Source organism: Hyposmocoma kahamanoa, unplaced genomic scaffold (assembly GCF_003589595.1).
Source record: "Hyposmocoma kahamanoa isolate Upper Pololo Valley unplaced genomic scaffold, ASM358959v1 99832, whole genome shotgun sequence".
Taxonomy (NCBI): Eukaryota; Metazoa; Arthropoda; class Insecta; order Lepidoptera; family Cosmopterigidae; genus Hyposmocoma; species Hyposmocoma kahamanoa.
Window position 1 is genome coordinate 2,668 of NW_020656055.1, and position 8,578 is coordinate 11,245.

An 8,578-nucleotide genomic window follows, 5' to 3' on the forward strand; every position below is an offset into this window, starting at 1 on the left:
AAAGTTCCGAAAATACCAAATGTTTGTATATCCATTTATTTATTAATTAACGTTACACAGACAGCGACACATTTTGTTACCGATATTCATACAACCACATTTATTCAATACCGCCAGAGCGCTTCATTTAAATGCATTAGACGCATAACTATATAAAAATAAAGCTATAAACAACAAAGTTCCAAAAAATTCCTTTTTTATTACAATTTGTCTCATAAAATAAAAATTATTTAACGCTAACGCGCCATTGTTTTGCCTCGTAGGCACGGAACGGAATAAACTACATTAAGACACTACTTATTGTTCGATTGCCTTATAACTTGCCGTCATAGCAAGGTACTAAGTTGTTGGCCCTAATCGTAAAAAGTGTTTGTATTTATCTTTATTGCGCAGTCGAACTGTACATGTCTACTAGTTTCAAAGCCTAGGTAGCGCCAGTCGTATTACTGACCGTTCTCATAGCGAATATCAAAAATTTATTATGGAGAGTTCTCTCTTCATAATGCATTTTTGATCTGAAAGATCAGACGTGTATTAACACACGAGATGCAATCTAAATTATGATGAAGTAGGGTAACCAATACAAATATTTCCTGACTTAGCATAACCATTGCCTTATTATTATTATATTGTCTATGCCGACATCTTCTTTTTCGCTGCGAATGCGCCGCCTAAGAGAATAACCGCCGCGGCGAGCAGCCACCAATAGCTCCAAGAACTGTAAAAAGACATAGACTAAATAATGCCACCGTTAGTATTTCCTTACACCCCTGGAATTTGCAAGGAAATACTAACGGTACAATGACACGGAAAACCGCGAGCCAGACCACTACATAGGTAATAAGTACAGTGTATAAACAAATAACCAAAATCACCATTGAAAATACGACCTCGTGTGGCCTTTACAGAGTGACATTTGTTATAGCTTATTGGTACATTTAGCTGTTCCTGCATATTCCCACTGGTGGAACGATAAGCATTTTGTCAGCAGTAAATTCAGGACTAGAAAGAAATACTCAAAAAAGGTAATTTAAAAGGGCAAAGATTGAGTTTTATTTGGTCGTGAAAACGTTTAAAATCAGAAAAAGATTTTTGCTCCTTTTGTAGAAAAACATTTCTTACACTTAATTCTATTTTATTATACTTACACTACACACATTAATGTACAACTACTTACATATTAATTACCACTAATTAGAATTAAGTCAACCTGTCATTATTTAGTTCCTCGTGGTATTTTACGATATACGCAAATTTCAGGTAAATAACTGCTGAGTTAAGAGTCGCTACTAGAAAAAACTATAAGTAATAGCCAAGTATAGAATCTACAGTTTACAACATTTTTTTGTAGAAGACAGACATAAATCCCCAACTGAATTTTATGTTCGTGCCATTGCAAGTACTAATAGATTTCTATTTATTTTCTGACAAAGCGAGTTGAGAGTGGTTTGGTGTGAGAACAGGTTGCGACAAAAAATACTTATTTAAAAAACCTTCGTAGGCGCGTTGCATCTACATTCCAATATTGAATTAATCATTCGTACTTGCTCACCCAGACATCAACTCAGCCCGACAGAACCAAAACGTAATTCTAAACAGGTTTTCTGACTACTTAATTCACCTAACTGGTTCAGGTTCGGTTTCGTCGCACGCCAGGACTTTTCCACGTCTAAACAAACACAAACATTACTTTACCAAAGGAGTTAATACTGTGGGGTAACCTTCCGCATGGGTGTCCTCGGGGTCGTCTTCGAACAAAAAGGAAAATCTTTTTTGAACATTTTCGTAGTGTAATCCCGTGAACCAACGGCTTAGTGCTTGTATGTAATGCAAGGGTATGATTTGTTACGATTTATTCAGAGATATTTCAAAACTGAAGAGAGGCATATATGTATAGGTGTTTGTCTGGTTCATCTGGGTCTTTTGATCACTTTCCAATGTCGTAAAAACTCTGGCGTAACTAATTAATTAAATTTTTTATACGTTCACAGGTTTGTTAAAGTAGCTGTTTGCCTAATCTGCTGGTAGATATACCTTTGCAATAAGTGAGCATCCATGCTATGTACATTTGTTATAAGGGTCTGGTGTACATAATATTTTTGAAGGAGTTAATGGGCCATCGGGGAATCGGCACTCGAGTTATTCAAAAAACCTACCCACGAATGAGTAATGCACCGAATTGAAGAAGGTACTATGTAAGTATATAAATCTCATATACTTCCAAGTACGAACACAGAACCAAAATATAAAGTAAAGAGTAAAAATAAATGAAAACCTTTCTCGCGGGACCACAATGGCTACTACCCTTGGTTCAGCTTTAGGATGATGATGTCCAACACTCGCTTTTGGTGTTAGTGATCTGCGATTTAAACGAAAATCAATTATTTATAGTACTATCACAAAATTATGCCGTTATTATCCGTTACTATTATCGTACTGTTAATACACTATTGTATTAACTCAAAAAGAGGACTTTCTCAGAATCGATGAAAAACGAATTACTCACTTCCCGCAAAAAAAATGTTATAGTTTATTATAAACACTTAAACAATTTCTCAAATATATTAAAAAATAAAATGGAAAAAATCATTTCATGGTTGCGAATAAGGATTATTTTGGCCAGAACTAGCTCACATAACGTGTGTCTCATTTTGAGCTAAGTAGATATCTTTTGATTGTTTCTTACAAAATTCTAACGACCGTTTTTTTGACGTGTAGAGAATCAAATTTTACGTTCAGTAATGATATAATTATTTAATTTCACATATTTTGAGTTACAACACTATTGTAATAGCAGTGCGATATGTTGTTACAGAGTTCCTAACATTGATAGAACTAACTAACAGGTATATTGCAGATATTTTTTTGGTTTATTGCAACGGCTTTTCTATGTATTATAAATGAGGGACGCCGAAACTGACAACGTCGAGAGCAAATCACACCGTGTGAGTGTCCCATGGCATCTTTGATTGTATTTTCAAAGACCTACCCACCAACGACAACACCACGGTGTGAATGTGACTTCTACAATTTTTATTTGCACTTAACTATCGAAAGTAAGCTATAATAACCCGATAAAACACGTGTTCACGCCAAGTTAAGTTTCAAGAAAATAGGTGCTTAATGGCAAGAAAAAGGACTGAGTTGCAGCAAGTTTATGATAATAATAATTCTTTATTTAAACAGAAACGTTACATTCCATTGTAAGGCCCTGACTTCCGAGCTACGTTCAATGACCTGTGTTACGGAAATACCGCAATATACTTGTTATGTTATAAGTTGACGTGGAATTTTAATGAGGGCCTCCTATGAAATTTTTCCAACTTCTTCACATAAAAAAATGTTACTGGTGTCGAGTAATTTACGATACTTCGTGTGGGCTTGAGCAACCGAAATCATTTCATATATTTCCAACTTTATATACGTATTTTTTAAATTAAACGAACTAAGTAATTTAATTAATTTAATCTTCGAGTCATTCGTTATTTTTAAATGATTTTTTCAAATGTTCGTTTTCTTCGTCCTTCACTTAATTTTTTTGTAATTTTCTTTAGTACGAAAGACACGTTTACGTACACGTTTACACGTTTATAAACCGCTGCCTATTTGTCATCTTGATATGAAAATAAAATTCGAAATAAATTTTGTCACACAGATAGTCCCCCTGAAAACGATTCTCATCGTATATGTCATCGCGAATTTGGTTTATTCCTATTCAAAGAAATTAATACTTTAACATGAAAGTAGCAGATAGTTGAAATCTTATGGACCTGCCCGCTGAATTCAACTTGAATTTTTTCTCTCTCACGAAGTTGACGATGCCACACACGAAATTTCGCAACCCTATATCTAAATCATGTAGTGGTAGGAATTTTGGTACATAGGCATTCCGGAAATGGGTTCTCGGGACATTTATGGGAGTATTTTAAACCAAATTCACCATAGTCGTACAACTTTTAATTTTTTAATTTTAGCCTTATTATCGACTTGGGTAGAAGTAAATTCATAAAAATATTTTTTGTTTAACACAATTAAAATTTATATTTTTCACCGTATGGTCACTTCAGGTTATCTATGTTAATACTTATTTAGTAAATCATAACAGGTTATGACTTTAAAAAACAGGATTTTACTGCAATTTTTAAACACTTCGTGCTTGTTAGGAATAGTAAGAGATTTTTTTACGCTCATTAAACCTATATCGACTTTTGCAAGAATGTGTTAATGTAAATTTTCGTATAGGTACATTCAATCATAATTATTACTAAGTGCATATGTACATAGGTGTACAGCAGTGTCAAGTTGAGTTAAAGTAACATCGGCCGCTGAGAACTTGCGGTGCGCCGGCACCGGTCGGCCTGATTCCCCTTTCGTGCTACACGGTCGCAGTACTATTCGGCAAAGTGAAAGAGCTCTTCTTCGTTTGTCTTTGAAATCGCGACGCGGACGCTTTCGCCCAGTCTACGCCTACTGCGTTATTTAGAAAAAAGGTTTTCACGTTTATTTTTTGTATATGTTACCGGAAATGTATGTAATCCGTCATTGTATACAATTCCTAGGAAATGTATACAATTCCTAGGAAATGTATACAATTCCTAGGAAATGTATGTAATTCCTAAAATCGCACGGAAATGTGTAAAATAAATTATATTAGACACATTTCCTAAATAGCAATCGGAAATGTAAAACATTTGAGATTTCAATGGATACGCGGGGATAGCGGGGCGAGGGGAGGGTATTGCTTCGTCTGATCAGGCGATCGCGCTAGTGCCGCGTAAACTGTCAGTGCGTACGCGCGTCGCAGTCCCTCTGAGCAGAAACGAATCGGATTATTTAGGTTAAGTTAGGTTTTTTTTTATACAAACGCGGAAGTCCCTCTGGGAAGAAACGAATTGGACTATTTAGGTTAAGTTAGGTTTTTTTTTATACAAACGCGGAAGTCCCTCTGGGCAGAAACGAATCGGATTATTTAGGTTAAGTTAGGTTTTTTATACAAACGCGGAAGTCCCTCTGGGCAATGAGTGCTTTAATAAAAAATATTATTCTCATTTTAACAACGTGTTTTATTACAGAAAGCATTATTTTTATACATTTCCTAATACGATATTGAAATTATATACAATTCCTAGGAATTGTACACATTTTCTAGGACATTTAACAAATAGTTTTTGAAACAATATTTTATACATTTCCTAGATAGCTTCGGAATTGTATACATTTCCTAGGATTTGTATACAATTCCTAGATTTCATACATTTCCGGTAACATATACATGAGTATTTTGTGACATAAAATAAAAGAAACAAAAACAGACCTTTGAGAAGAACCATCAAAAGATTGAAACGAACAGCAGGTGTCTAATCTCCTTTTCCTCGAGTGCCCGGCGCAGCTACTACTTTTAAAAAATTATATTTGTTAGGTACTTACTAATGTCCTAGGTGATTTAAATTTCACTACAGAGTCGACTAATGAATAAAAATCTAATTCATAAACACTTTGGCAAATATTACTTTTCTTGGAGATAAATATTGGATGCAGTTTGAATAAAAGGTATATTTCACAAGACAAGACAATTTGTTTTCATGTAAATCGCGTAACTAGTCAATTTAGAATGTTCACTCACTAAACTAATCGCACCGGGAATCGAACCCGAGACCTCTTCATCTAGCGCCCAGATTACAAATCGCTACTGGGCCGTTATTAGAACATCAGTCAGTCAGTCAATAATTCAAATGACACGGTAGTATTTACATTAAATAATTTTAGCCTTGTGTTCCGTGCAACACAGCGTTGAATCAGCTGGGCATCAAACAATGCTCGTTATTGGTCGCGGATTATTTACAGTGTCTTGGCGCCCTTGGGAGAGGTCAAATCGAACTCAGATTCTTACAAAATAAATTAAATCCAAGTCAGTTAAGACATTTAACGATAACTTTACGTTGTCAACTGAGAGCATCATTATATCAATCAAAGAGACATCAAGCCAACGAATCAAAGAATCATAATCTCAGTACAGAGTACTAAAAAAACCGACCTCAAAAGTACGTGGAATTACGTCTATTTGCTAAGTTTTATTGAAATATCCCCTAGTTCGCCACTATACAGGACTTGACACTGGAGATAATAAAAATCGGTTCTCACTACTCAAAGTATATTGAGAGAAAAACGCCTTGAATTGGAGAAATAGCAAAATCAACCATTAAAGTAATTGCTCCTAAATTAATGTTAGGCGCTATTTATGAAAATGAATCTTCATGCGTGAACAGCCATCCTTCGAGGTGGATGATTTTCTTCTAAATGAAATGGGACACTATGGAAGTACCCCCTTTCCAACAAAAAAAGAATCATGAAAATCGGTTCACAAATACCGGAGTTATCGCGTAACATATACAAAAAAAAAGAAAAAATAAAGAACATACAGTCGAATTGAGAACCTCCTCCTTTTTTGAAGTCGGTTAAAAAGACCAAATAAATGAAAAACAAAATGGAAACAACCTTGACTTGTCTGGGACTCGGACTTTACAACTGAAAAAAGAAGATAATTTTATCTTACAAAAATAAATCTAATAGATTTTGATTGGTAGATTTTCCTTCTCAACACAAACTATAAATAAATTGATAACATAAGTAGGTACACTAACATAGCACTAATTAAATTGTACTGAGAGTCACGCTTACACACCAGACATATGGAAAACGGAGTTTGTTACGCTATCTACAAATATGTTGCGTTATTTTTATTTATTCCTAAGGTTCGTGCACTAAAATATGTCGCCCACATTTTGACGAAATAATAAAAATACACAAATTACCCATCGGCTTAAATCGTGAAAAGTGAAAATGTCTTGCTAGAGTATAGGTTCCTAAACTTTTTCGGGCTCACCGCCCACATAGGCAAGATAAAATCATTTCAACGCTCACCAGCACAAAAAAATATTGAAAACACGCATTTTTTATATTAATTTAACACAAAAAATCACAACGAAAAAAATACATGCGTAGTGTAGTTCATATAGATAATTCAGGTTTTTTTTTTCAAATGCGGTAACACCCCCTGGGGTCCTACCATAACCTTTCAAAAAACAATCTTATTTCAATGTAAGTTTATAGAGCTTATTATAATATGACTCATATTCGTACCATGACAAACCTATCTACCAAGCAAGTAATGTATTACTGCTGGAGTGACTGAAAGAACAAATGATTTCCCAATATTGTCTATTCCTTGCTAAAAATAGAAAAGAAATAACGCTATATGAACTGTATAATGCTATCTCTTTTGTTTTCTGGTGTTCCGAATAATGTATAATGTTAAAGTACTTAATATTGTTTATATTCAGAGAATTTCGACTGCCAAAAAAAGAAAAATATGTTATTAACAAACAACACAAAATTTGGTAATTTTATTATCGCTGGCAACACCAGCATATGTTGAAACTAAAAAATAAACTTTAATAATATAAAAAAAAATGTTTGAGTTGGCGTTTATGATTGAAACACCATGAATTATATTCACTTCACTTTTTATTTTTATGGCTCCATCAATATGAGAACTGATGATTTTGCCAATGTCACAGTTGAAAGAAAAAAAACGAAACAAAAAAAAATTTTCGCTAAGCTCTAATAGGACATTAACCGGTGTTGGTAAGTTGGACTACGGGAGTACTCAGTTGAGAATGTAAAACAAAACAGCAAAACAATATTTATAAATATATGTTATTTAAGTGGATAAATTTACATAGAGTAACAATATGGGGGGAGAACACTAAAGTTAAGAGGTTGTTTATGTTAATGGGGCGGGGGAATTTTGGAGAAAGTAAGTTATAAAGTGGAACAGCAATATTAGGACAATTGAAAAAAATGTGTTCCAAGGTACCGTCTTCTAGGCCGCACTCGCACAGAGAGTGATCTCGAACTCTGATTTTACGCAAAAATACAGGTGTGCAAACATGGCCTAAGCGCAAACGAATAATAGTGGAAGTGATGTTTTTAGGCAAATCACGACGTTTAAAAAACCAGGGTTTAGTGGGTAGATTTGGTTGGAGGTTACCATAGTGTCTACCAACAGTTTGTCGTGATTCCTGCCAAAGGACCGACCAGGAGGCTAGCATTTGGGGTTTGGTCATGGCGAGCAGATCTCTGGGAAAGCACTTACAGTATTTGCATACGCCAATTCTTGTCGCATCCTTTGCAAAGGCGTCTACTGCTTCGTTGCCACTAATCCCACTGTGACCGGGAATCCAGGCCAGAGTTACCTCAATTCCCGCACAATGACATCGGTACAGAGCTTCCTTAATTTGGAGGGTGATGGAGAAATTGTCTTTGGAATGAAACGGTAGCTTAATAATGTCTTGGAGGCAACTTAGTGAGTCTGAGAAAACCAAACATTTATTAATTTTATGGGACTCAATATATAAAATGGCTTCGAGTATTGCAATTGCCTCTCCCGAAAAGACCGAATTCAGATAGGGGGATTTAAAACTGAGTACGACATTGAACTTGGGGAACCAAACCGCGGCTCCCAAGTCGCCATGTTCGTGTAATTTTGAAGCGTCGGTAAAAACAGTAGTCCAGTCAT

At 35.0% G+C, this 8,578-nt stretch overlaps 1 long non-coding RNA gene across 2 annotated transcripts; it reads right to left on the reverse strand.

The window, feature by feature from the left end:
- Positions 1-357: 357 nt before the first annotated feature.
- LOC113239297 lies at positions 358-6,526 on the reverse strand. 2 transcript variants are annotated; one of them, XR_003311177.1, is made up of 5 exons: positions 6,496-6,526; positions 5,315-5,392; positions 2,276-2,359; positions 1,622-1,669; positions 358-718 (listed from the first exon to the last, which is right to left on the reverse strand). It is a non-coding gene; the product is annotated as an uncharacterized LOC113239297 (long non-coding RNA). The 2 variants fall into 2 exon arrangements; XR_003311178.1 differs by having other exon boundaries at positions 5,315-5,395.
- Between the last annotated feature and the right edge of the window lie 2,052 nt (positions 6,527-8,578).